Source organism: Aethalodelphis obliquidens, unplaced genomic scaffold, assembly GCF_003676395.1.
Source record: "Aethalodelphis obliquidens isolate GAN/ISIS:26980383/991018 unplaced genomic scaffold, ASM367639v1 scaffold20, whole genome shotgun sequence".
NCBI classification, from domain to species: domain Eukaryota; kingdom Metazoa; phylum Chordata; class Mammalia; order Artiodactyla; family Delphinidae; genus Aethalodelphis; species Aethalodelphis obliquidens.
Window position 1 is genome coordinate 9,221,029 of NW_020837964.1, and position 17,343 is coordinate 9,238,371.

Here is a 17,343-nt window from a genome sequence, read left to right on the forward strand (position 1 = left end):
AGGGTTATTAGCCAGGAGGAGACAACGACCCTTTGGAATGAAGGTTGTCCATTTGCCTGTAGCTTTGCCGAGCACTTCGTGGGGCTGTGTCCGCTGGGCTGGAAATGGTCTTTTAGGCTTGTAAAGGAAGTTAGACTTCGTGCCTCAGTGGGCCAATCTCTGTTGCTGTGGAGGCCGAATGTCCTAAGGGCAGCCACCATCGGCTCGGATCTCTTGGTGGCTGGTCCCTGGTGGGCTGGAGTAAGGTCATCAGGCCAGCTCACGCAATGACATTGCTAGCCAAGGCTGCGGGCAGCTCCAGCCAGGGCCACACAAGATCTATGCAAGGAGGCGGGCTCTGGGGTTCCCGGATGTATCTTGTAAGGCAGCCAGTGGCCTAGCTGAAAAGTCTGCAAGATCTCGCTTTTAAAACGTATGTTTTAATTTGAGGATATTAATTACATGGAAATGATTTGACTCCATGATTTATAACCCCGCCGGAGTTCTGCGGTCTCTCCCTCCATGTGTGCCGCTGCCATTTTCCCTTTTGTATACCTATCATTTCCCATTGTTTATCTTCCCTGATTGATGTTCGGGCTCGGGATGTTTTCCATTATGAGATTCAAAATTATCACTGGTAATAGAGAAGGCTTCCCTATTATCTTCAGCGAGACTGCCCAAATTATTCATTGTAGCCTACTGGTACCACACCGCAGGAAAATAAGAATTTATTTCCCGTCCCAGGCATATGGTAGATAAGAGGATGTATTTATTTCTCCATGTTTCAAAAGGATTAAGCTTGGAAAAAATAAATATCACTTACGCTGTCAGTAAGCAGAACTTTATGGTTCTGAGTTTAAAGGGCCTCTCTTGGGCTAGGAGAGCAAATCCAAACCCTGGTTTTAAAAAGAGGGGGAGGATAAGGAGGTAGAGAATCAATTACGGTTTTACTTGGCTAAATAAATGAACGCTACATATATTTCAACCATTATACTGGTCTACCAGGCACCCAGTACCGCCTTGGACCGCCACGTTAAATAACGCATCGCCTTATTCATAAAAACGTTACTGAATTCCAACAGTCCTTGACCCCTGGCTATTTCGAGAGCGCGCTGAATACATCATCTGGGTTTTGCCTAATTACACATAATTAGGAAATGTAATTACTCTTTTCAGTGTTGCTCTGCCATTAGGAACTGAGTGGACACCTGAAAAACAAGAGTAAGGATTCAGTGCTTCAGAGAAAACAAATTAAACATGCGAGCCAACCTCTAAAAATAGGGATTGCACTGAAGGTTAGTAAATCAAACTTACAAAAAACATAATAAAAAAATTGCTCTTGCCTCTGGCTAAATATCTGATACGACACTTATGCCGGCTGCCTTTGTATCGGGGACTTACTTCATGATATATCATTTGCATCCATGCTGAGCCAGGGAGAGGGAAGGAATTATTTCGCTCCTCCATGACTCTGATGTGCTAACTTTCTCCCATGTTGATGCCTTTTTATTTTTACTTCCTCCTTTACACTGGATTCCCCACTCTAGCTAAGCAAGAGGCTCCCAATTAGTCCACAGCAAAGAATCACAACGTTTCATTCGTGGGTCTGCTGCATGCAAAGGCTGCTCATGTCCCAACACGGGCAGATCTCAGCCCCTGAGCTGCCGCTCCCACGTCAGCAATGTAGGAAGGAACTCTTGGCTTTGCGAGTCTACCAAGCAGCCGCCATAATAATAACATAATAATAAACGTGTCCTAAATATGGCTGGACATCTACTATCCATCAGGCACTGACCTGGGCGGCTTCACCACCCCAAAAGCTAAGAATTTCACAGGTGAGGAGACTAAAAGGTTACACAGCTTAGAGGTACAAGTCCACGAAGGATGTGGAATTGGGAGCCTTGTATATTCCAATCTCAGCTTTTGCTGAATTTCCCTCTGCTGTTATGGTAGCTGACAGCCACAAATTGACACACTCCATTAAATGTGCTATTTACGGAAACATTTCTATGGTGCCCAAAAAAAATTAAAAAGAGGAATGACTGCCAAAAGCAAAGGCCCAAACATGAGTGCAGTATCGGGAGCACTTTTGTTCCCAGCAGAAGGCTCTGGTGAAACAGCGGGCGCTGCTAGAAACTGCCTGTCTACTCGCCAACTGCAGGACAGGGTGTGTGTCTGCACACATTTTTATATATTAGGTTTCAGTTTCATCTTTCTTTCTCTCTGTGGAGTGAAAACTTGCTTTCAAGCCTGTCTTCATGCCGTCGCTTTTCACATGCACCTTTTCCTATCATATTAGATCCTGTTACACCCATTTCCAACTTTGTCTTCCTTCTCCTCCCCCTCAGTCCCTGTACAGCTGAATCTGTTTAGAATCAACTTCCCTTGGATTATCTTATGAGGCACACTTCTGCTCACTCCAGCCCCAGACGAAGACACGTGTCCCCTGGCCACCTCGAAGCGGAGATGCTGACGATGACTTGACTTCCGAACGTGACTCTTAGTATGTCTTCTCCCCAAGAAAAGAGCTGGGTCCCCCACCTGTCTGCAGGCCCTGCCTGGTGGTTAATTAGATCAGTACCACTCAAGCCCAGCAATCCAAGGCCTTCATTTAATTTTTTTTTTATTTTACTATTTTTGGGGGGCTGCATGGGGTCTTCATTGCTGTGCACGGGCTTTCTCTAGTTGCGGCGAGCGGGGGGCTACTCTTCGTTGCGATGCGCAAGCTTCTCATTGCGGTGTCTTCTCTTGTTGCGGAGCACAGGTTCTAGGCATGCGGGCTTCAGTAGTTGTGGCTCGCGAGCTCTAGAGCGTAGGCTCAGTAGTTGTGGCGCACAGGCTTAGTTGCTCAGCAGCATGTGGGAGCTTCCTGGACCAGGGCTCAAACCCATGTCCCCTGCACTGGCAGGTGGATTCTTAACCACTGCGCCACCAGGGAAACCCCAAGGCCCTGATTTTTAAAGAGATACTTTATACTTCCTTGATAAGGTCCTGAAATGAAATTCATGAATAATATAACCTATCCATACACACACAAGTAACAAAAAAAAATTAATAGGATGCCCTACCTTTAAAGAAGAGGAAAAAATTGATAAAATAATACATGCTTTTTAAAGGTAACTGCTTGGATAAGATGATACCAGAAGTCCATAATGAAATAGACAAATGTTCGCACCTACTTGTAGGTTTGGATTCAGGGAACATAAATTAAAATGTATCAAATTTTGTTGATATGTTCTCTTTACACTTGACATCTTGAAATAAAATATTTTTATGCAGACATTGTATTGGTAAACCAGTTCTCTGGAAAAAAAAATACACACACACACACACACACACACACACACACACACACACACACACACCCCCCACCCACCACCACCCTGATCGGTAGCACTGGCCAATTTCCATGGTGTAAATACTCTCACCATGGTTAGTCTCAAGCTACCAACATGACATCATAGAATGCAAATTTGGGAAGAAATGGGCAAAATCTGCTCATATGAGCAGGCAGGAAGCAGCGCTGGTACACAAGCTATTTAATCACCATGAGTATAACAGCTGTAAATGTAGACGGGTCTCATGGTATGATGACACTACTATGAGAGGCACTGCATGGTTTTTCAAGACGGTGACCTAATATTGCTAGCTTTGAATAAAACACAGTACAATCTTCTGTTAATTTACAAGGCCCTTGCCTTTCTAGGAGAATCCATACCCACTGTGTTTCTGGCAGAACAGATAGATTCTGGGCTGAGATCACTGCAGACAGGTAGTTCACTGATCTGAGTGTCTAATGGCACGTGTGTGTGTTACCAGGATGCGGGACATTTCTTTTTATTGCACTGAACTGTCTGTGGCATCACAGGATGGATTTATGGACGCCAAGGGCTAAATACCAGAGACCGCCATAAACGCCTCCACGAACTGCCAAAAGGTTCCCCAACTGGCAGTCCTGCTTCTGTTCAGAACCACGTCTAGATCTTTGCTGACTAAAGTGTGGTCCTTGGACCAAGAACAATGGCATCGCTTGGGAGCCTGTTAGTTTGTAAGAAACGCAGAATCTCCACGTAGACCTGCGAAACCAGTATCTGCATTTAATAAGATTCCGGGCCCCCGGTAGGCACATTACAGAGCAGAAAGACCTCGGTTAGCTCGCGAACTTCAAGACGGACCAACCGTGCAGGAATCCTGCTTGACGATGATACAAACAATGCAACACAAACCACTGGCTCCGTAGAAAAGCTAAGTAATAAGCCTCACTTAGCGGTGGCACCATGCTCTGCCATCATCCCTCTTCGTCATAACCGTGCTGCCTGGGCAGGAGCTCCGGTGCACCAACTGTCTGGAGGACTACCGAATGAGCCAACCGAAGACGTACTGAGTCCTTACTACGTGTGCTATCTCACACCTCCTCTCACCTGCGGCGAGCCGCCTCCGACCAGCAGAATGACGAGTCGCCACAGGCAAGATTCTTCTCGTATCACACTTTATTGGAGCACAGCTTCGTTAAAGAAAAGATGGAAGGAAGACCCCGCAATCCTATAGCAGTCTGCTTATATAGGGATTAAGAACATGTGTCGCTCTGTGATTGGCTTTCGCCGATGGTGCGACTTGTGAGCCAGCATCGGATAGGTCGCTACTTTAAAACCTCATTAGTATACTTAGCGCAAGCGCAGTGGCCACAGGAAGGATGACTCAGCTTACTTCAGCTTCCTGCTGCGTGGCAGTTAGCTGACCGCGCCCTACACTCACCTAACCCATACACTGATCTCTCTTTCAAATGAGAACAAGATGAGAGAAGCAAGGCACAGAGAGGTTCAACACTTCACGCAGCGTCACACAGTTAGGAATGTGAACAGTCAGGGTTAGCAACGGTAATTATTCTATATTAAAAAAAATTATTCTGGATACTGGGGGGTGGGGGGATGGGATGAATCGTGAGAATGGGATTGACATACATACACTACTATGTAAAAAATAGATAACTAATGAGAACTTATAGTATAGCACAGGGGACTCTACTCAATGCTCTGTGGTGACCTAAATGGGAAGGAAATCCAAAAAAGAGGGGATATATGTATACCTGATTCACTTTGCTGTACAGCAGAAACTAACACGATGTTGTAAAGCAACTATACTCCAATAAAAATTAATTTTAAAAATATTAAAAAAATTATTCTATGAGTGCACAGTGAGGGTCAGCTGTGAGGTGCTGTAGACAATGGGCTCCTTCCATCCCATAATGATGACAGCTTACTCTTTCATAAATCTGTGTATCTGCAAAGCAAGTTCACAGGTGTCAGCTCATTTGAACTTCCAAACACCCAATAACCTACTAACTCGACTGAAAGATGAAGAAACTGGGACTCAGCAAGGAAGAGTGAAGGAACTTGTCCACGTTACTCAGCTACTAAGTGGTAACAATAGAAAGAAAACTGAGGTAGGTGCTGGCTCGAGGCTTAGCTAATGCCTGGAGTTGGGAGGTCACGCAAAAGGCGCCTTGGGATGGGCAGGGGTGGTATTGGGAGCTGGGTTTCTCAAGATGTCCCCAAGCTCTTCCTTGGCTCTGTTTTACTGTCCCCAACCAAGCATGTCATTTGGCAGGAACAACCAGGGAGGTAGGTTACGTATCAGATATGCTGTCCCTTCCTCACCCATCCAACCTAATCTCATTCTCCCTTCCTCCCCCCAGTAACTGTGAGAACTCAGGGAAATTAACATGGGAAAATAAACATGTACTGACAATCTGGGACGCAGTTCAATTAACAGCCATAAGTAATATTTATAGCAAAATCTTAACACCTATTAGCATGAGGACGGAGGGGGGAAGAGCTGCGGCTCTGCACATAAAATGTGTCCACATTCCTTATCCACAGCTCCTCGGCTGCTTGGAGGGTGATCTTGTTGCTACCTTTGCACCAAAATCAGACCAACAGGTTTAAACACAGTCTCCGGATAGCAAGAGGGAGAGGGAAAGAGAGGGAGACGGAGAGAGACCAAAATGGAAACGGTGACTCTCTCTGGGTGGAGGGCTCATGGGTGATTTCAGTGCTCTTCTCGGTGAATTGTTTTCCCCAAATGTTCTGCAGTTTTTTAAAGGTAAACTTTCAGTTTTGAGATAATTATAGATTTACACACAGTTGTAAGAAATAATACAGAGATCCCAGGCATCCTTTATCTAATTTCTCCCACTGGTACTGTCTCTCAAAACGAGATAGGACAATGTCACAACTGGGAGATTGACATGACGACAGTCAAGATGCTGACCATTTTCATCCCACCAGGATCCTTAACATTGCCCTTGTGTGGCCACCCCTACTTCGCTCCCGCCTCTGTCTCTCCTTACCCCTGGCAAACACTAATCTGTTCTCCACTTCTACAACTTTGTCATTTCAAGAGTGTTATGTAAATGGAATCATACAGCTTGCATAACTTTTTGGGATTGACTTTTTTTTCATTGTTCTATAGTTCTTTTGCAGTCAAAGAAGACATGCTGTGTGTGTGTGTGTGTGTGTGTGTGTGTGTGTAAAGCCTCACCATTTTAAGGTGCAAGTGTTTCTTGAGTTGTCTCAACAATGTGCATTCAATGTCTAGGAACTGCAAACGTGTCCTCTTCTTCTGAGATGTGATCCTTGACCCTCTGGGGTTTGGTAAGAGTTTCTGTCCTCTCTTCACTGGGTTTAATGTCCCTGGGTTTCTGGCACTCTGGCTGAACTAGCCCCCCTTTCTGATGACAGCTGGTTTTGCTTCCTGGGAATGACCAAAGCACAGCCCCAGCTCCCTGCATTTGCTTTCCTCTGCTTCTCCACCACCCACGGAAAGCTACTGTCCAAAGCACAGCCCCACAGAGTTACACAAGGAGGCTCCCAAGCTACCAGCCTTCCCTACAAACCTGGGCGCAGAGGGGAAGGGGCATGGCCAAAGGATGGCTTCCGGCTTGTAATTTTGCAGGGCATTCTAGAAACCAGAGTGAGGTGTAGTAAAAAGAACTTTGGAGCCAAAGGGAGTGAATTTTTCCACTCAAGGTTTTTCTGCCCTTGAGCAGGGGTCTGAGACTCAGTTTTCTCAACTGTAAAATGGGGACAAAACCACATGCCTTTATATTTATGGATTTTATCTATGCAGAGTGATTATGAAAATTAACTAAAGTAGAGGCAACTCTCTGACCGCCGCATATGTGACACGTCCAAGTCTGTGAGCCCTCTGGCTACTGTTACGAGATAAATTCACCTTGGGAAATGCACTTTGGTTTCTAGTCACTCAATCATTTTCTCTCTCCTTCTCAGTATATAATACAAAATACTCGCTTCCCCAAGGAATGGTTTCTAGGCAAGATCTGTGCAGATGCCTCACTAAGTGGTCTGTATTAAATCTCCAATCTTGTGTGGCTTGGGGGGGAAAAAAAAAGCGTCTCACTCCTGAGAAGTGTTCAGGCTTCGAGCGATGTCAAAGGCCTTTGAACAAGCCTTAGAAATGACATCCATATTTGTCCATTTTTGACTTAAGTTGCTTTTGGTTCAACCACTGCCAGGAACTGCCTTGATGCGGTATCATCCAGAATGACACAAAACGCAGAGGAAGCAGCAAGTTTGCTGGCGAGAATTAGGAAGTAAAGGAGTCACTGTCCCGTTCACGTCTCCGAGGGCAGGAGGCAAGGAAGATGAAACTCGCGTTGAAAGGCAGAGTCTCCACAAACCGTGATACGAGCAAGTGACATTTTACACACCTCAAGCCTCCTGGTTCAGCCTAGCCGTTCCAACAAAAGCCATCTACACACAGCTCACTGTCTCCTGACGTTTCCACGTGTTGTTCTTGTCTTCTCCTCCTCCCTCCCTCCCTAAGCAGCAAGGAACAATTTGTGATTCTGGAATTTCTCGTTAATATACTCTGGACTCTGGTTTCCACGGTGTGGGATGAAGACGGGGCTTCTACGTTCTGAGAACAACCTCCACTTTCCCTTTCTTCTCTTCTACTCTACTTCCCCATCCGTCTTTCATCTCTACCTGCTAACCCGACTCTGGTAAAAAAAAAAAAAAAAAAAAAAAGAAAGTTCTCGGCAAAGGCCTATCTACTGCCTGGCTCCCTCATCTAAGAAATTCGATTTCATCTCAGTCCTGTGATTAGGAATCCAAACCACAGGGGCTTCGGATGCAGAGAATGATTACGTCGATCTGAATTTAGATGCAAGATCTTGGGTTCCAGTCTCCGCTCTACCACTTACCAGCTGCCTGATCCCCGCATCTCACCTTCTGTACCAGGCAAATGGTCTAATGCCATCCACCTTGAGGTTTGTTTTGAGGATTACGTGGGGCGCTGCCTTTGCAAGGCCTGAGTGCAGTGCAGGGGCTTATACTACTCACTCCTTTTCTTTCCAGTCTGCATGCATGATGACACGCAGCGGGCAGAAGTGTCTGAAAGTACTGAGGCAGGATCCCTCCTTATTGAAACTCCGGGACGCGGCCATTTAGGTGGGTCCATAAGCCCTTGTACCAATGAGAAAAAGGAGAATCCAGTCCCCTGGGAGTCACTGTCCAAATTGCAAAGAAAGCCCCCGATCTCCGGCCAGAGCCACTGGCTTTTGCAAATGGAAACGTGACGCCGGCCCCCGCGTACGCCCTCTGCCTGGTGTCCTCACATAGACCACTCCTGCCCAGCCTTACAGGAAGCTCGCCCTGAGTGCTCTGAGCTTTTGGAAAGGGAGAGTCAGCCCAGGTGGGAAACAAATGCCTATTATCCACTGTTGTTTCTGCCTCTTTACAGAGAAGAGGCCTCGCTGTATAGATCTCTTCATTTTCATGTGTGCATACAAGGTCACTTTCTCAACCAATCAATAGAACAATCTGAATACACAATTTTCATGTCACAGTGTATTCTGGAATTGAAATACATGGATGGGAACAAGAACAGCAAGGCTTTGAAGATGTGGCAGCCTCGGCAGGCACATCATTTTATATTGTCTTGTCGTTCGTCTCAAACATATCTGAGGATACAACTGAGATCCCTACCTTCATGGAAAGTCAGAAACAAAAAACAAAGTACTCTGAATGATTTCAGATTTGAATTTTGCCTCTTTTCTTACTAAACGATGTCCAAGAGATTTTTCTGAATGTCTCCTAGCAATATTTTCGTTTTTTGGGTTTTTTTTCCACTTTAGTTTCCCCTTCTAGCCAAGTCTGCTCACCTCTTCAAGAGGTCAGACTGGTGAAGGATGAATTCTCCAACTGCTGTGTGTTCTTAGACAAGTCACTTAACTCCTCTGTTTCTCCCTCTATGAAATGCAGTCATAATAACTGCTCTAGCCAACAGGAGTGCCGTAAGGTCCAAAGCCGATCTGTGTATGAAAATTATGTGAACATCTTTAAGTGCTCCAAATGTTTGACTGCATACCATGTCCAGTATACCTCAATTTTTTTTTTTTTTCCAATATACAACTGTTTCACTAACACACTCATGGACACTTTATTTTAATGGATGTTTCCCTTTTAAAGTCACCTTTGTTATTGACCCCCTTTAAGAGGATTCGATAGTTATCAGTACATAGGTTTCGAGCCTCTATTTTACTATTAGGGTGTTTTGCACATCGCTTGGAATGTTGTAGCTAAAAGAATAAAAGTTAGATTGAAATATTAAATAATTTGTCTAGGCAGAGACATTTTACCGGAATGCTGACACTTGTTTTCTCAGTATTGAAAAGACCACTATAATAACGAGAGGCAATGTTGAACTAAAAAAAAAAGCTTTGGAAGGAAATAAATTGGACTCATTTCCGTATATTAGCTAGCATTTCATTTTTGGAGCTTCACTTGTCTTCTCTGTAAAATGGGCACATTTACAGCAACCTCCAGAACTCCTGAAAGGATTGAGTCCTCGAAGAGACTGGAAACAAGGTTTGTAAGATCCTCAGCAGAGGGTCTGGTTCATGGTAGACCCTCGGTAGATATGAACTGCCATTATGATCGCTCAGATGAACGTGGTATGTACACGTGACTGTTAGAAATAGTCATGATAATAATAAAAACTAAACCTGCGTATTTACATGTTCCCCAATATTTTTGGTTCCGCATAAACTAGTCAATTGACATACACAAAACACCAAGGTTAGCTTTCCTCTTTGTCTGCATCCCCTCCAGACCCTAAATTCGCTGCACTATAAAAAACCCTGAATCTATTTAGAAGTCGGTAGAATGTTCAAGAACTGAACAAGGATTTCTGGAACCCAGCCTCTATGTGTAACAAACGAGGCTGTACCTAACGAACCCCAGGCAACCGGGATTTCACATCCTGGACTTTGCTGTACCTGCCAGCCTCCGTCCCTTGTTTACATACCCTCTGAGGACGCACTTTTCACATTTACTGTGTTTCTTTGGATGGCAACCTATACACCTCTCAATAAATTGTGGTTTGCCTAGGAGCTGACGGGCGCAGAAAGTGAAATTCAATTTGCGCCAATTTATGAGACACACACACGGCAATCTTGGAAACTTTCCTGGGGCTCACTTTAGAAATTAACCCCTTATTTCAATATTCTGCAGACTTAGCACAGGCCGGTGTTTGATGGGGACAGTGGCCCAGGTCAGCCTTTTGGGTCTCTTGCTATTTGCTGCCACGGTACATGGGCCCCGCTCAGCACAGACTACGCTGATTTACGAGATTTATGAGAAGAGGGAAGTGTTTGCACCTCTTCGTCATTCAGGCCACAGGGTCCCTGGTCTTACTGGGCTCTGTGTGTACTAACTTCCAGACCTCCGTAACCGAAGCGCATGCGAAAGCCAGAGTGTGGGATGCGTGTGTGGGCAGCATTCGGGTTTGACTGAAGACGGCTTCATTCATTCCCTCATTCATTCAGTCAACCAGAACGTTTGGCAAAAGCCAAAGGGATACAGAACAGAATGAGAGGCAATACCTGGCCTCAAAGAGTGTATATTCCGCCTGTATGTTACGGCAGGAAAAGCGTGAAATTTAGGAGTCAGCAGAGCCTGACTGCAGGGCTGCCTCTTCCACTTATGAGCTGTGTGATTCTGGGTAACTTGCCGATGCTCTTAAGCCTCAGTGTCATCGTCTGCAAAATGGGTACCATCCTACCCAATTTCACAGAGGATGCATTGAGGAAATGATGCTCGGGAAATTGCTGTGAAAGCTCTAAGCAGCATACAAGCGTTTAAGACTTTTACACATGTGCCAGCAATACACAGGAGGAAGGAACACAGTGGGCAGTAAAGGAACAAAAGCGAAGCCAATGAAAATCAGACACAGGAGTGGAGAGCCTAGTGGGGTTATTCTAACTAGGTGGTCCTCGTTGTAAGTTGTGCGTACAGTAACCCGATTTTCTTTCCTCGGAGTAAAGAAGAATGTGGAGGAAGAGGAATAGGTCGCAGGGGAAAGAGGAGGAGATGGCCAGACCACTAAGTGAAAGAGAGAATCACGTCCATGTCGGAGGAAGAGGCAGTGGACTAGAAAGAGTGTGAACTGAGGATTGGTGTGAAAAGAGGAAAAAAAAATAAAAAGAGAAACTGCTGACCCCAGTTGCTTTGTTTTTCTAGATCCCACCAATGCTCAGCTGAAGGCTCTGAGGGTGGGACCCACCACACTGTCCAATGCAGTGATTCTTCAAGGCAAGCTTCTTACTGTCGGGGCAGGGTGGGGGGAACAAAATAAAATTGATGATTTCAAAGCTACTGCTGTAATGGTTATAAGTGGATGGACTCTGTCTTTGGAGAACTTCTCTAAGGAATACGATCAAGGGAGTTCAAGGCTCCCTCCCTGACATTAACACCTCCGCTCACTCGCTGGCCTCTGTGACCCCACCGTTAAAGATGGACTCCTCTGGGGTGTCCATGCTCCAATCACAACCACTCCAGAAAAGGCGATGACTTTTCTGATGCAGAGGGAAGGGACGGATGCATTTCCCCACACTTCATGCCTCTGCCAACAGCTGAACCAGTGAACCTACCAGGTGCCCATGAGAGCCAGTGGACTGAAGTGGAAGATGGTGGTGATTTTAAAATATGCCAGCAAGCTCCTGGAGAGCCCTCCCTCCAATGTGGAGCCAGTTTCCCCTCTCCTTAAGCACAGTCTTCAGTGGCTCTTTTCCAGTGACTAGAATGCAGATGAAGATGTAGTGTCTGACAGTGTGTGATGTCCAAGATGAGTGTCTAAAAGGCATTGGAGGGACTTCCCTGGTGGTCCAGTGGGTAGGACTCTGTGCTCCAAATGCAGGGGGCCCGGGTTCAATCCCTGGTCAGGGAACTAGATCCCGCATGCATGCTGCAACTAAGACCCCGCATGCCGCAACTAAGAAGCCCGCATGCCACGACTAAGACCAAGCACAGCCTAAATAAATGTTTTTACTTTTATACATATAAAAATTATATATATATGTGTATATATATACGTATGTGTGTATATATATATATATATATATATATATATATATATATATATATAAAAATAAAGGGTGTTGGAGCTTCATCCTAAAACTCTCTCTGAGATCACCCACTTGGCCAACTGCTGTATTGTGAGGATGCCCAAGCATCACCATGAAGAGGCCCACGCGGTGAAGAACTGAGTCCTCCTGCCCAAAGCCATGTGTGCATGCCATTTTGGATGTGAAACCAACAGCCCATGAAGCCTTGAGAGACCACAGCCCCAGCCAACAGCTTGACTGCAACTTCACGAGAGACCCCCCAGGCAAAGCCAGCTATCTAAGCTACACCCTAATTTCTGACCCACGGAAGCTATAAGATATCAAATGTTTATTGCTTTAAATCATGAAGTTTTGGGGGTAACTTGTTAGGCAGCAATAGATAACTGCTACAAAGACCTAGGAATGAGTGCATGAATCCAGGAAAGAGAGACAGAAGTAACCCAAACAGCTAACCCTGAAAACAAGATTAGAGGAAGGCCATTCAAGAAACAGAAGTTACATCAGGATCAACTATGTTAGAACCTGCTAAGTGTGATTCTCTCTCCCTACCAGCTCCTGCATCTTCTAGGACATTCTATTCTAGGGCTGGGAATGGAGTGCAACAGATAGGTGCTCATTAAAAGCTTCTGGATGTAATTCTAGTAATTGCTATTTTTGCAAACATTACTATGTCCAGGGATTAAGCTTCAGGCTTTTTAAGATTTTTCTTTTCTGATCCTCTCAATGCTCCTGAACATGTAGCTAGCATTATGATCACACTTTCAAAGACAAGAGAAAAAATTCAAGAAGAGAAAGTTTAAGGGAGCTGCCCAGGGTCTCATAACCTAAGAGTGTGCAGCCCCTCTCCTACCATGGAGGTCATGGATGCTGGCACTGTGCAGCTGGGGTACCAGTGTACTTCAAGCTACAGGATAAACTCAGTGCATCTTCCTGAAGCATCAGTGTTACTCACAGCTAAGGAAATCAAAACTTCATTTTTACATTTATATGAACAGAGATATCTTGAAGGGAATGCAAACTTCCCCTGAAGCTTTTAAGATAAATCGTAGGGGTTCACAGTGGGCTACTTTTGGGGGTGTCCCAGACCCCCAGGAGCGCATGTGCATCCTCTGTTGAAAGCGCCAACTGAGGCACAGCTTGTAGAGCAGGAAATGAAGGCTGGATAGGGGACGTGACCTCCAAAGTCACAGAGCTGGCAATCAGAAAGCTGGGGTTCCCAGCCTCCACCTCCTAGGTGAGTCCCATCTCTCCAGGCCCCTGCAGCAGCCAGGCTGCAGCAGCTGCAAGGTCTGAGGGGCTTGGAGCAAAGCCCTTCCTTCTCACAGTCTTCACTCCCCAAATATCACACCCTGCCCTCCCCTGCGACAAGGACTGTGATTACTGCTGTAATATTAGTGCCCTCAAAGAAAACACGGTTTCCAGATATTCCTAAATGTGTTTGCAATGACCGCAATGGCCCTTTTGATAAATAATTGAAGAAGAGGCGGCTGACCTGGAGGCTGCAGGGGGTAAGGATGGGACTGGAGGAAGAGGCCAGCAAGCTCTGCGAACAGAAAGCGTCATTTACAGTGGCGAGGAGGCAGGGCGCTCTCTGACTCCCAGGGGGCCCTGAGCTGCTCAGATGTTCCCTCCAATACAAGCTGATGCCATCCCGTTCGGCCAAATCGACCTCAACAGCCCAGAAGGCACAGCCGCACCTGTCAGCCCCAATCGGCGCTGCGGAAATTTTGTTAGTAAAATAGATGTACTGAGATTCAATTTTTCGATTGTCTGAAGGCTTAATTTAGTGACCTTGGAGAATATCTCCTAGAGGTGAAAGAAGACACTGGGAATCTGCCTGGAGCGGGGGTGGAGTGGGGACAGGGCTTCCCTGGTAATGGGTAATTTGTTTAACTCTCATTTTCAGGCCTCTTCGGGAAGCTGCGAAAATAGTCAGATAGGCACTACCATTTTCTTAATGAAAAAATCAAAAATCAAAAAGGCACAGGGGGTTGGGGAGATATGAGAGAGAGAGAGAGAGAGAAAGAGAGAGAGAGAAAGAGGGAGGGAGAGGGAGGGAGGGAGAGAGAGAGAGAGAGGTGGGAGAGACTATCAGCCGTGCTGTGCTACTTTCTTAAGAGCAAGTAGATGTTAAGATAATATATATACACATATGCATGGATGTACTTATAAATAGACAGACAGAGATACGTTGACTGGGAAATTTTTAGACATACACGAAAGGAGAGAAAATAATAACCCCATAGAGCTGTCTATCATCTAGATACAAAAATTACTATGATGTTGACACTGCTTCCGTCCTTTCTTCCTTTCTGCCTTCTTCTCCCTCTTTCCTTCACCCCTTCCCTCCTTCTCCTTATTCTTTTGTTGTTATTATAGCTGTTGTCACTGCTGCTCCTCAAGTATTTTAGCGTAAGCCCCGTGTCGGATGGTATTTTGAGGACGCTAGGTCACTCTGGTACCCACCAGTGTTACTTATTCACAACCCAATCCAAAGAAAGATGCTCATGGGATGGAGGGGGCTCTGGAAACGGCAGTTCCAATTCTGGCTCCAATCCTCACTTGTTGTGGGACCCTGAGATATTCTCCACCTCTCTTGAGTCTCAATTTCCTTTGAGTGGAAAGGATCGTGGCTTGTACACCTGTCGGGGTGACTGGATGAAATGATTCTGTGTACTAAAAATGCCAACTACCATATCGGTAAACGAAGGATGTTTCAGTCATCAGCCAATGCAGCCACCCTCAACGGTGCACCCTGGGGAGACTCAGGATGAGAAAGCACAGGATGCTGGCCCCAGAGAGCTGAGGTGCACATCAAAGGAATGATTTCAGTGAGCCCGGACTCTTGCATCTTCCCATACAGAGAAAAGCGCTAAATTCCTTCACTCGAGATGCCTGGTTTTCTTTAATTAAAAGTCATCTTTTGAGGTTCTGACTCCCTGGTCTTCGTTGCAAAAACTCCTCTATATCCTGGTTCCTCCCTGACCTCTTTGGGACAATCTCTCAGAGCGATCTGAGATGCTGTGTCCTCAGTTTTGTCCGCCGAATAAAACATAACTCTCAACTTCTATGAATTTTTTTTTCAGTCCATTCCAAAATCCTCAGCGTGGAATCTTCTACAGGTTGAGGGAATGGTCATCTGTTCATTTTTGCTGCTTGTGCCCCACACGGATCCAAAGATCCTAGAAAATCCTTTAGACCATGAATGGGCAAACTTTTCCTCCATAGAGCTAAACAGGAAACATTTTGGGTGGGCGATGTCCGTTACAACTACTCGACTTTGCTATTGTAGCTTGAGAGTAGACGAAAGGTAGCCGATCAGGCAAGGCTGTGTTCTAATAACAGTATGTTTTAAAAAGGGAAGCCAGCTGGATTTGGCCCTCGAGCCATACTTTGCTGACCCTTTTCTCTAGATGAGCCTTACGCAAGATGTAGTCTGCGTACCACTGCGGGGAAAATCCTGTGCTACCTGTTAAACACACGGATCCCCGGGTCCCGTCCTGGACCAGCTAGATTTTACAGCAGCTTTGAGATGAGGTCTGAGAAACGGCCCCCAAGCAATCCTGAAGCAGGTGAAGTTTGAGAACCCCTGTTCTAGTCTGACGTAGAACCCGTGTTACCTTGGTAGGTCTGCCAGACCCGGAAATAAAACCAAGGAGGAGGAAAGTGTGAAGTAAAACAGGCTTTCCTGGGGCTAAATTCTGCTCCTTGATGCGTAACTGGCCTGAGCGAGCGTCCAGTGTTCTCGGGATGCTGTCGCTGTAGGTCACTGAGTCGGCGGGCCAGGAGCCAGTCGTTTTGCTCTCCCCTCGGGCTCAGAAGTCAGTGGGCAGACAAACAGAAACAGGAGCCTGGGGCGTGCCGGGACCAGGAACTCAGGGAACGAATCTAAAGGAAGACACGTGATCATGGGGTGCTTTGGGGGTCGGAGGAGCAGGGAGAGGGGTGGCCGATGTCAAGAGAGCTGGCAGGATTGCTCAGCAAGACTTAGATCCGCCGGATCTTTCGACTGAACACGCTATGGGACACGTGCCGAGCATCGCTTCGAGCGAGCGCATCACAGATATTAACGTGCTTTGCTCCTCATGGAAACACGTGAGGCGGGTGCTGTTACGGTCCCCATTTCTAGGATAAGAAAACGGATGCCCAGAAAGGTTGAGTAACGTGCCCAAGGTTACACAGAACAGCGATTTGAACCCAGCAGCTCTGCTGCAGGATACACAGGATGTTGATTCCCACATCATACGTATTTCTCACAAAAGCACTGCTAACGTGAGTCAAGGGAGCCCTGATTTAGCCAGGACGAGATCACTGCTCAGAAATTACACCCCGTCCCCTTCCTCTGTATTGGAATGTCCGGAGGCTCACCCGCCACGCCCTCTTCCCGATGAGCAAGCCTGGCCCTGGTTCCACCAAGTTCCAGGCCCACTCCCAGGCCTCCTCGAAGCCTTGCTGTAGCTGCCCCTCCAGCTGCTGGGGTCAGGGCAGACTCTCATTTGCTAACCCTCTGAGCCTCCTATAAGCCTGGGGTAGCATGGCAAGGGGGAAGAGAACCAAGGGTTTAAATCCCAGCTTTGCAATTCATAGCTCTGTAGCTTTGGAAAATTCCTTAACCTCCAGGGCTCTTGACTGCCTTATCTATGAAATGGGGAGAAGCACATCTACATTTTAGGATTAAAGAGAAGTAGGCGTACGGAACGCACAAAATGCTGCTCAGGGGACAGAGGCAGGATCACCTCTGACGCTTGGTTTCAAACCCAGCTCTGAGTTCCAAACTGCTCATTTGTAAAACAGAATTGATAATAGTACCCACTTTAGAAGGTTGGGGGATTAGACACAATGATGGTAGCAACAATTAATAAAAGATAACTGGCATACAATATGGTATGAGAATTAATAGTGCAGGGTTTGGCATGTAGTATAGATTATACTGTGTT

General features: G+C 46.1%; 1 protein-coding gene and 1 non-coding gene across 4 annotated transcripts in view; one reads left to right on the top strand and one right to left on the bottom strand.

Annotated features, from left to right (window-relative positions):
- WWOX (WW domain containing oxidoreductase) overlaps nt 1-17,343 on the bottom strand; it is a 983,470-nt gene that overhangs the window by 346,200 nt on the left and 619,927 nt on the right. The window lies entirely within an intron of this gene.
- On the top strand, nt 12,156-12,228 carry TRNAW-CCA (transfer RNA tryptophan (anticodon CCA)). The gene has a single exon. It is a non-coding gene; the product is annotated as a tRNA-Trp (tRNA).